Raw genomic sequence first — 12,317 nt, 5'->3', positions numbered from 1 at the left:
CCCAAACTCCAGAGCAGCCTGGCCAGGGCTGGGGCTCTCAGGCAAGTACCTAAGACTGCCCATCATCACCCAGAACACCTCCTGAGTCCTGAGGATGAGGGGGATCTATGGGCAAAAGAAGCTATAGGCAGCAGCATCTTGAGGTCTAGAGAACAACTGGATTTGTTGAGTGAGATTCTGGACAGTTGGAGTGTTGGAGCCAAGAGTGCAGGCAGCCTGAGACCAGGCCAGAGTTTAAACTGCTGTCACAGAGGGGACCTAGACAGTTGATTCATCCTGGTGGATGCCCTGCCTCCTCCCCAAGGCTTACCCGAATGGTCTATCCAACTTGCCAACCCCTCTGCCATCTAAAGGTCAACAACTTGCCTATCTCTCCACCCTGCCCAGCCCAACATACCAGGAAGAGCAAGATAGTAACTAGACAACGAGAAACTGCCAGAGGAGCTTCAGCCCCTGTCCCTGCCTGCAGACCTGCCGTCTCTGCAAAATACCTCATCTGTGGATGCTACAAGCTCCTCCTCAAGGAATCTCAAGTCCTAGCTGTCCTAGAGGCTGACCAAGAAGTCATTTCTCCATCTCAGTCCTCAATAGCTCCTGCAGACCCAAGTAGTGGAGGGGACCCCGAACACTCTCCTCTCACAGAGTCCTTAATCCTTTATCCCTCCCCTCCCTACAAGGCAGCCAAAGATTCTAGAGCCCAGGTGAGCCCCAGTTCCAGGCTCTCCACTGTGCCCACCCAGCCCAGCCCTCCAGAAAGCCCCCAAATTCCAGCCCCCACAAAGTCCAACTTTGATATTGCCCAGACAGCCCAGCCTCTTGATCCTTCCCCAGATTCTAGTTCTCCAGAGAGCCCCAGAGCCCAGCCTCCCAAGGTCCTGCTAGTAGAGCACACTCACCTCCAGTCACTGGAAGAACTGGGAGGCCTGAATTCTGTCACCCACAAGCAACCAGCAAGAGCCCCAGGCCAGGAGCCAGCCTAGAGTGGCTGATCTGAAGTGCTTTGACAGTTAAGGATCAAGGGTTGGGAGGAGACTCCTGTCCTTCAATAAAGCCACAAGAGTCAGAAGCTGGTTTTTCCTGGTGAATTTCTCTAAGGCCCTTTCTCTAAAGGGGAACACAACCTACCCACCTTTCACCCTACAAGGCAGCCTCTTTAACTGGCTCCTAGAAGGGAGTTCCAGGAAGCCCCCCAATACTCTAGGATCCTTACAGCCTTACAATTCCTCTGCATTTGTGTCTTCCATCTAGGCTAATGCCTCCACCAGCTCAAAAACAAACAAACTTTATTATACTTCACTATTCATTTTATATAAGTGTATAAAAAGTTAGCAGCCCTACCCTCCGTTGCCCTCAGGAGCAGTCTTTGAAACACCTTCTTCCCTGCTGTTCTTAAGAACTGGGTGGATCTGATTGCCCAGAGAGGGCTCTACCTTTCCCCAAGGTCACACAGCCATGAAGTGGGACAAATGGAGGAGAGGGGAACTAGATGGGCAGGCAGCCCCACAGCCCCACACTTTTCTTCTTGGAGTCCTGAGGGACCTAGGCCTCAACTGCATGGGAGAACTGAAAGAAAGGAGAGGGAGTTGTCAGGCCTGCAGTGCACACAGAAGGAAGATGGTTCTACAAGCGAGGAGGTGGATCCCTAGCCCTGACACCCTCAGCTGCAGGCACAGCCGAGTGCCTGCCAGGCGGGTGCCCCCAGCCCCTCCTGCAAGTCCTTCTGAGCTGTCAGAGGTGGTGGCAGCTGCTGTATACAGGAAGCCAGCACCCGGCAGTCCTGGGCAGTGGCAGTGGCTGCAGTGGGCCCTAGTGTTACCAGAAAGGAGTCCTGATCCGGACCCCAAGAGAGAGTTCTTGGATCTCGTGCAAAAAAGAATTCAAGGCGAATCCATTGAATAAAGTGAAAGCAAGTTCATTAAGAAAGTAAAGGAATAAAGAATGGCTATGCCATAGGCAGGGCAGCCCCTAGGGCTGGTGGTTATCTTTACGGTTATTTCTTGATTATATGCTAAATGAGGGGTGGATTATTCATGAGTTTTCCAGGAAAGGGGTGGGCAATTCCCCTGGAACTGAGGGTTTCTCCCCCTTTTAAACCATACAGAGTAACTTCCTGACATTACCATGGCATTTGTAAGCCATAGTGATGCTAGTGGGAGTGTCTTTTAGCATGCCAATGCATTATAAATGCATTATAACTAGCATATCATGAGCAGTGAGGACCACCAGAGGTCACTTTCATCTCCATCTTGGTTTGGTGGGTTTTGGCCAGCTTCTTTACTGCAACCTGTTTTATTATTAATTATTATTATTATTATTGTTGAGACAGAGTCTCGCTCCATTGCCCAGGCTGGAGTGCAGTGGTGTGATCTCGGTTCACTGCAACCTCCGCCTCCTGGTTTCAAGTGATTCTCTTGCCTCACCCTCCCGAGTAGCTGGGATTACAGGCACCCACCATGCTCAGCTAATTATTATATTTTCACTAGAGACGGGTTTCACCATATTGGCCAGGCTGTTCTCAAACTCCTGACCTCAGGTGATCTGCCCACCTCAGCCTCCCAAAGTGCTGGGATTACAGGTGTGAGCCGCTGTGCCCAGTTGCAACCTGTTTTATTTTGCAAGGTCTTTGTGACCTGCATCTTTTGTGGACCTCCTATCTCATCCTGTGACTTAGAATACCTAACCTCATGGGAATGCAGCCCAGTAGATCTCAGCTTCATTTTGAAGTGGCTACATTGTCTGCGGTATATACCCGGGGTTTGTTATCTGGTGCCAGGAAAATTTAGGACACAGACACACATGAGGAGTTTAGGAGCAAAGGTTTAATAGGCAGAAGAAAAGAAAATAAAACAGCTCTGTCTGTTGAGAGAGAGGGAACTTCTGAGAAGAAAGACCTGCCAGCAATGGATAGGCCAGACTTTATAGTCAGGTTTGAGGAGGCAGTGTTTGATTTACATAAGGGTCACAGATTGGTTCGATCAGGTATGATGTTTTCATAGTGCTTGTGGTAAGGCTGGTTGCCCCCATCCTAATCTTATTATGCAAATGGGCTTTCCAGTTAACCAGCGCCATCTTGTCTGCTCCTTACTGTACAGAAGAAGGGAAGATGGGCCAGGTGCAGTGGCTCAAGCCTGTAATCTCAGCACTTTGGGAGGCTGAGGCAGGTAGATCACTTGAGGCCAAGAGTTCGAGACCAGCCTGACCAACATAGTGAAACCCCGTCTCTACTAAAAATACAAAAAAAAAAATCAGCCGGGCTTTGTGGCGCACACCTGTAATCTCAGCTACAGGTGGGGGAGGAGAGGCTCAGACAAAATAGCTTGAACCCAGGAGGTAGAGGTTGTGGTGTGCCAAGATGGCGCCACTGCACTCCAGCCTGGATGACAGAGTGAGACTCCATCTCAAAAAAAAAAAAAAAAAAAAAAGGGAAGATGGAGCCACCATATTGAACATGATTGGCACAACTGCCAATCTGTGTCTGCAGCTCGATTTTACAGGCTGCTCTTCGTTAGAAAGAAAAAGTAATTTGGGGCTGCTTTTCATTAAAAGGACAACCTTCCCGAAGACTTCCGTACCCTCATTATCTGCCTAAGTAATTTCTTCTTAACTCGTTTATCAATTTTACCCAGCCCCTATTCAAGATGGAGTCACTTTGGTTCAAAGGCCTCTGACACCAGTGTTCAGATGAGCTGCTACTCCTCCAGAAGCAACTTGAAGTTGAGGGTCTGTGGTGCATGGGCACCCACCTGTTCCTTGCTGCTGGGCAGGTAGGTTTCCGCCTCCATCTGTGCTTCTTCCGAAGCTTCTGCACTGGTAGTTCCAGCCCCACAGCCAGGAGCAGGGTGGTCAGGATGGAGAAGTCCACATGATAGCAGTAATGCCCCCGAGACAGGGCCCCACTGGAGCTAGAACTGGTGGGCATAATAGTGCTGCTCTCATTTACAGAAGGGGCCTCTGCTGTGGAGGTTTGTCTCAAGGCTGGGCCTCAGCAGGCCCGCAGCAGAGGCAGGCCCAGGGCCAGGAGCAGCCCCAAGGCCAGCGTTCGCCATGGGCTGGGTGTCTGGTTGGCAGCACTGAGGAAGGGGCTTCTAACACTGTGCCCCTCCTACTGCATATCAGGACCGGAGTACCTGTGGCGGGGCACCTGGCCTGGGTATCTTTGACCTCTCTCAGATTTCTGGTCCATGCCCCTCCTCTATTATAAATCTTATGGGACCACGGTTTTATATGTGGTCCATTGTTGACCAAAATGTTGTTATACAGTACTTGAATATAATTACTTGGAATTTTGGGATGGAGGATGAAACCAACATTATTGTTTTATAATTTTTAAAAATAAACTTTCGTATCATTGATTCCTCTAAAGAAGACTTACATTGGAGAGGAGACCATGTCGCTCTGTGCGTCCACCCGTGCCCATTGTCCTTCCCTGTCCAAAGACCTCATCTATGAACGACAGCTGAGTGTTTCTCTGCTCCTAGGGCCATTATGCTTTACATCATGTGACTCCTGCTTTCCTGGGTCAGCTGACTCAGTTCAAGGATTAACCTTTGAGACAAAGATAGCTAAAACCCTAGCTATCAGCCCATGAAGTGTTACTAAACTCTGCCCAGCAAGAATGGTCAATATTGGATGTTGACTAACCATAAAGCAGATCTCCCTTGAGAGTTTGGAGGGAAACTTAAGTGAGCAGAAACTAGAGACACATTGAGGTTTCAGAAGTCACAAGACAGTAAAAGCTAACACAGACCTTGAGTTGGAGAGAAGACAAGTGGAGAGAATAGTTTTGGAGGATACAGAGTTACAAGCAGAGACTGAAATCAACCCACTTACAAGTTGGGAATCCTTGTCATAGAAAGCAGCAGAAGTTTACTGCTGAATGGATCTTTGCACATGTTGCTGTTGAGTGGAAGAGCTGCTATCAGTCCTCTGCATTGTGTGTTCTCAATGAGCTACAGTTTCAGCTGCCCGCTGAGTAGTTGCTAAGACACAACCTCTTGGTTCTTACTTCCCTTCCGTATCTTTAGACCTACACCAACTAAGATAACTTGAAAATGTCATGTTTTTCTCAAACCCAAATAGGATTGACCGCTAAGGGCATTTATGCATTACAAATAAATTATTTAATAGCAAATTTGTCTCCATTATCATATTTTTTAAAAATGAGATTTTAAATATTACCTGTGTACATATTCTATTAGTGTTATTTGAAACCTGATAATACTTAGTAATTATATTTGTCTATTTAGCAGAAGCAATCAATTTATTTCAGATTACCTTTAATTCAAAGAGAAGGTAAAAGTATGCATCTTTTCCAATGGAACTTGTTATAATTCGAATAATTGAAAGTGAATGGAGAGAGATAAGAAAGTTAAGGATATTATCTGAACTAATTCAATTCCAATTTTCAGTAAAACAAATTCAATTCCTGTGTAACAATCTTCTCCCTATTGATTAAAAAGAAAAATGTGACAATGAAGTGGTGAATTTGGCAATAGGTCATGCATTCTAAGAAAATAATAGTTGATCAAAATTTATGGAATCGGCCGGCAGAATGACTCACGCCTGTAATTCCAGCACTTTGGGAGGCCGAGGTGGGTAGATCACCTGAGGTTAGGAATTCAAGACCAGCCTGACCAACATGGTGAAAACTCATCTAGTACAAAAATTAGCCAGTAGTGGTGGTGAATGTCTTTAATCCCAGCTACTTGGGAGGCTGAGCCACAAGAATGGCTTGACTCTGGGAGACGGAGGTTGCATTGAGCCAAGATTGCGCCACTGCACTGCAGCCTGGGTGACAGACTGAGACTCTGTCTCAAAAAAAAAAAAAGAAAAAAAAAAAAAAAAGGAAGTGCCCAAATACTTCAGCTGTAGAATTATTTTTTATACAGTTTCCGAGACCATTAGGGTCTTTTCTTTCTTCATTTTCTAAGTCTCCCTACCTAGCATTCACAAAAGGTGTCTTGTCTTTTCCAGATTAGATCTAGAAAATTTTCTCTCACTTTTTTTTTGTGGGGGATGGGGAAGGAATAGAAAAAGGAGAAAAACTTTGAAGCATGTACTTATTAATGCACTTAATGTCTGGAGCACAATGACTAAATTAGTTTTTAGTGTAAAAGTAATTTAAAATGACTGTATTTTATGATCTCTATTTCTGTATGCATTACCTTTGAATTTCTGTACTGAAATAATAGTACTGATATGATCTTCTCCATTAGTAGATTCACAAAATACCATGGTTTGGTTTACTCACTGGCTTACATACTTAATATTGAAATGCGGCCGGGCGCGGTGGCTCAAGCCTGTAATCCCAGCACTTTGGGAGGCCGAGACGGGCGGATCACGAGGTCAGGAGATCGAGACCATCCTTGCTAACCCGGTGAAACCCCGTCTCTACTAAAAAATACAAAAAAACTAGCCGGGCGAGGTGGCGGGCGCCTGTAGTCCCAGCTGCTCGGGAGGCTGAGGCAGGAGAATGGCGTGAACCCGGGAGGCGGAGCTTGCAGTGAGCTGAGATCCGGCCACTGCACTCCAGCCTGGGCGACAGAGCGAGACTCCGTCTCGAAAAAAAAAAAAAAAAAGAAAAGAAATGCAACCATGTAGCAGTTTCGCAGCACAGAGTGGCAACCAAGAGTTAAAGAGACAAATTTGAAGGAACTGTGTTTAACCTTAAGGAAAGCATGGCTTCTACTGTGAACAATGGCTCACCCTAACTGGCCTCATTTTAACTTAATTACCTCCTTAAAGATGCTGTCTCTAAATATGGTCACACTCTGAGGAACTGGGGGTTAGGACTTTAGCATATGAATCTTCAGGAAACACAATTTAGCTCATAATAGGACCTTACTTTTCTCATCAAGAAGCTGGTATCTTACATCTCTATCCAACTGCCTACCTTGTGAAATTTCCTAAACTTTTTCCTTATCTTCATAATTCACCACTGTTGTTATTTTAAAATTATGAAATGATACTCTATAGTCATCTTCTGTTTCAAAAATTATTGCTGGGCATGGTGGCTACAGGCGTGAATCCTAGCACTTTGGGAGGCCAAAGTGGGTAGATCACTTGAGGTCAGGAGTTCCAGACTAGCCTGCCCAACATGGTGGAACCCGTCTCTACAAAAAAAAAAACACAAAAAAATTAGCTGGGCATGATGATGAGCACCTGTATTCCCAGCTACTCGGGAGTCTGAGGCAGGAGAATCACTTGAACCTGGAAGGCAGAGGTTGCAGTGAGCCAAGATCATGCCACTGCACTCCCCTGGGCGACAGAGCAAGACTCTGACTCAGAATAAATAAATAAATAAATAATAAAAAATTAGCCAGGCGAGGTGTGGTGGTATGCCTGTAGATCCAGCTACCCAGGAGGCTGAGGTGGGAGGATGGCTTGAGCCTGGGAGATTGAGGCTGCAATGATCATGAGCTATGATCATGCCACGCAGTGGGACCCTGGCTCAAAAAAAAATTATTGATCAAAGTTAATCTCAGTACTGATCTCTGTGACATCTCTCCCATTGCATAGATTCCTCTAAAATTCAGGCTCTAATTTTTGGCACTAATATATATTTTTAATCCATGATAAAATATTTTCTGTGAATATAGTTGTCCTTCAGTATCTGTGGGGGTGTTAGTTTCAGGACCTCTGGAGCATACCAAAATCTACAGTGGCTCAAGTCTCTGATAAAATATTTGCATGTAAGCTATGCACATCCTTCTGTATACTTTATATCATCTCTTAAATCATTATAATCTAATACAGCAAAGATATGTAATATGTAAATTATGTAAATAGTTGTTATACTGTGTTGTTTTAGGAATATTACAAGAAAAAATGCATCGATACGTGTTCAGTACCGATACATTTTTTTCATGAATATTTTTGATCTATGATTGGTTGAATCCATGGAAGAGGAACCCATGGATACAGAAGGCTGCTAATTGTATAATCCGATAGTGAGTGATTCACCTTTAAGATAATCTTTGGTTTGAAGGTCTGAATTTAAAGTCTAGGCACTTTACCTTTGCTTGTTGTCCTTATTTATCTATTTTTTCTTTTATTTTTTTTGAGACCGAGTCTTGTTCTGTTGCCCGGGCTGGAGTGCGGTGGTGTGATCTCAGGTCACTGCAGCCTCCACCTCCTGGGCTCAAACAATTCTCCTGCCTCAGCTTCCCGAGTAGCTGGGATTGCAGGTGCATGCCACCATGCCTGGCTAATTTTTGTATTTTTAATAGAGATGGGGTTTCACCATATTGGTCAGGCTGGTCTTGACCTTCTGTCCTCAGGTGATCCATACTGGCCTCAGCTTCCCAAAGTGTTGGAATTACAGGCGTGAGCCACCACGCCTGCCCCTTATTTATCTATTAATTTACCTCTTCAAAGAATGCTACTAGACGGCTATAATATCCCCTTACAGAAACCACATTACTCTTTTCCCAGTAGATTACCCTATCTAAATATTTATTGAGTCAGGGAAAGGAACATGGGTTCTTTTGTTGAACTTCAATGTTGTGTGTATAATCAAAGTATTGTACAGTTCCAAGACCATTAAAATGAATTATTAGATACAAAGCATTGTCAAGAATGACATTTAGGTTAGCTGGTTATGGCTAGGAATACAGAAATCAATACCCGATGAAAAGTGATGCAAAAAGCAGGAAATGAGATTGGAAATATGAAAGACAGGTTACCAAAATAGGGTCAGAGAATCAGATAAGGAGAATTAGCCAGAAACACACAAACAAATAAGCAATAATAATAATAATAAAATTAAAAAAAACCCAAACTCTGGAAGTCAACGATATTCTCAATGGCTGGATTAAGGTCAATGTATTTGTAGCTAAGCTACAGAAAGTAAAATGTTTACCTGATGGCCTGTCTTCTCCTGCTGAATTTTGGATTATAGGTTAAGCTCTATGTATTCATTCCACCTGTATCCACAAAGGGGTCTATCACAGAGTCTCTTGCTTATAAAGATTCTATCAAACTTCCAAGTAGGGAGGTAAGAGTCTACAATTCCAAAATCCTTTTAATATTTTATAAATCCTTAAATATCTGGCAATTTATAAAGTTAATGAGAAATTGTATGTATTTCTACATTTTCACCTTATAATCTTTTTTTTGTGAGTCATTAATGCTTTATTCATTTGTAGAAAAAACACATTCCAAGTAAATCAAGGAAAACCTGATAGACATTAATCAACATAAGCGTTTCTCTAGTTAAAGCCATTAAACGGGAAGTGTTTATTTCTCACTGATATTTCAATGTATGGAGATTAAAGCTACTTATGTCTGTGGAAATCACTTCTGAAAATCACATGACTAAGATGAAAAATGAATAGACATAATTAAATAAGTATGCAAAATAAGTGTGCTTTTACTTTTGTTTAAAATACAAATTAAGAACCAGATAATCCAAGTGCTTTTCTTTAACCATAATAGATTGTATTTCAAAGATTGTATAATGTGTTTTTTCTAAACAAATTTAATCCAAATTAGCATTGCCAGACATTTTCTTGTCTGTTTTCTTTTTTAACTTAGAAAATTCTTTAGAATCTATTATTTTTAGTTCAAGCTATCAAAAACTTACTAGAAATTTATTTTCTGAAAATCAATCTGATAATTATTCTGTCTTGTAGAAGAATTCTTCTGTCTTATAGAAATGTAGGTATTAGTTCCTAGAAGAGTCAAATTGGTAAACACCAATACGATTTGAATAACTCAGAAAAACATATCTAAGAAGGAATAGTAAGCAACGGCATGCAGGTCATTGATAATAATTAAGGTGCCATTATCTTTGAAATAAACCAATAAAGCAATATTAGAGCATGAACTCCTGACTCCCAAACTGCATTTGCTTTGCACAGATGGTGAGTTTTGTATGTGGTTTCTGTAGTGTAGTGGTTATCACCTTATAATCTTTTAAAACTGTTAAGTGAATACTATCTGGTCCCAACATATTAACATCAAATTTATTAATTGGTTAGAATAATGAATAATGGAATTAGTAAAGTATTTGGTGTTAGGAAATTGGGTTTGAGGTCTCAGACTTTTTGCCTATGTAATATTGGGTGTCGGTCCTTCAGGAATTTGCCATTACTTATAAACAGCATAACACAGATCTATGTATTGGGTTGACCATGTCAACTAAAAGATAGGTTATTAGCTTATCTTTCTGAATTTGCCTACATTTTGGAACTGACCTTGGACTTCATTTTAAGTGGATAGATCCAAGATTGTAATTCCTACCTAAGAGAAACTAAGCAAGTTTATAGCGGACAATTGAGAGTCTAATGCTTAGAAAACTATGGATAAGTTAGAGATAAGTTAAAAGCTCTGAGACAGGTTGGAGGCAAAGAGTCAAGAGTATAGAGTTGGAAATGGAAGAAGACTAAGAACTGATGAGGAATAAAGGAGTAAAGTCTAGAGTAACTGCTGAAACAGCCTTAGCTTGTCAATAGCTAAACTTTATCCAATTGATTGTATCAATAGGATGATTTTGGCTATAATTTATAGAAAACCACGGCTTAAAGAAATCAGGGAAACATATTTTCATATGAGAGGACACTTGAAGACAGAGTGATCCAAGTTTAGTTAATTCGGTGGTTCAGCAGCATCATTAAGAAACAGATTTTTGTTTTATATATATTTTTGTAGATCTGCCATACTCAACATGGAAACCAGTTCTCAGATGGATTCTCTGTACAGGTGTAAGATGGCTAAAGCAGTTCCATCTTCATAATCAGAAATCAAAATGTCTAGTAACAGAAAGGGTGCTTCCTTCCTTGTGTCATTATTTTAAAATTCATTTATATGTCATTTTTAAATGACTGTATTAAATTTCTAGGGCTGCCATAACAAAATGCCACAGACTGGGTTTCCAAAAAAACAGAAATTTATTTTCTCATAGTCTGCAGGCTCAAAGTTCAACACCAAGATATCACAGGTTTGTTTTTTTCTAAGGTCATCCTCCTTGACTTGCAGATGGCCACATTCTCTGTGTCCCCACATGGTCTTTCTTCTGTTGACTTATCCCTGGTGTCTTTTCAGGTGTCCACAGTTCCTCTGAAAAGGACATCAGTCAAATTAGATTACGGACTTCCCATATAACCTCATTTAATTTTAGTTACCTCTTTATAGACATTATCTTGGCTGGGTTCAGTGGCTCATGCCTGTAATCCCAGCACTTTGGGAGGCTGAGGCAGGATCACCTGAGGTAAAGAGTTTGAGACGAGCTAGCCTGACCAACATGGTGAAACCCTGTCTCTACTAAAAATACAAAATTAGCTGAGTGTAGTAGCGCATACCTGTAGTCCCAGCTACCTGGAAGGCTGAGGCAGGAGAATCACTTGAACCTGGGAGGCGGAGGTTGTAGTGAGCCGAGATTGCGCCATTGCACTCCAACCTGGGCAACAAGAGCGAAACTACATCTCGAAAATAAAACAAACAAACAAACAAACAAATAAATTAAATAAATAAATAAATTAATTAATTAAAAAGGCATTATTTCCAAAGGCATTCATATTCTAAGGTCCTGGGAGTTAGAACTTCAACATATGAATTCAACATAATTCTGCTCATAATGGTAGTGGAAAACCTTTCCATAAGTTTCTCCCATATCATCTCCCCTCGTGTCTCATTGTGCAGAATTAGGTCATGTGATCATGCTTACACCAATCCTTAGAAAAAGAACTGGGGTCATAATTATTGGCATAGGTCTATCAAGATTTACTCTTGGAACTGAAAATGGGGTAACCCCTCCTTGGTTCTGTAGCAGGAAGAGAGGTAGGCATCAAATGAAATCAGGGCCCTTCAGGCATGGAAGAAACTGGGGAGGACTGCTAGGAAGTCAGCCAACTGGTGTGCACAATCATCATAGGTTTGTGATTTATGGGTGATTTGGGTTGGTCTAAATGTTTAGAAGCAGAGGAGACCATCTTAAATACACTAAGTAGTGGTGAAATCTAGGGAAATGAAACCAGACATTTAAGATCCTTTTAGAATGTCAAGTTAGAGAAGTGGTTAGCAGAGAAGCTGTTATATGGGAGACAATACTAATGGATAACGAGAGATAAAATGAGTTTGAAAGAGCGGCTCAATAAATAGTTCTATAAATTCTGACTTTGCAGTGCAGGCAATATACTGTATCCTCTATGAGTTATTTACCCTCTCTGATCTTTATTTGTAAAATGAGAATGATAAAGTCAATTATTTCACAGATTTGGAGGATTAAATAAGACAACTCAGTGAAAAAGTTATTAAAATATAAAGTAATACATGGATGTTAGAAACTATTATAATATATAATTAACAGTATTGAATCT

The 12,317-nt window shown here is 41.9% G+C and overlaps 1 pseudogene; it reads left to right on the top strand.

Annotated features, from left to right (window-relative positions):
- Nucleotides 1–414: 414 nt before the first annotated feature.
- On the top strand, nt 415–2,307 carry LOC108585474 (annotated as a pseudogene).
- Nucleotides 2,308–12,317: the final 10,010 nt, after the last annotated feature.

This window comes from Papio anubis, chromosome 6 (assembly GCF_008728515.1).
Source record: "Papio anubis isolate 15944 chromosome 6, Panubis1.0, whole genome shotgun sequence".
NCBI lineage: Eukaryota > Metazoa > Chordata > Mammalia > Primates > Cercopithecidae > Papio > Papio anubis.
The sequence above is the reverse complement of the archived record's forward strand: the minus strand, read 5'-3'. Positions and strand labels throughout refer to the sequence as shown.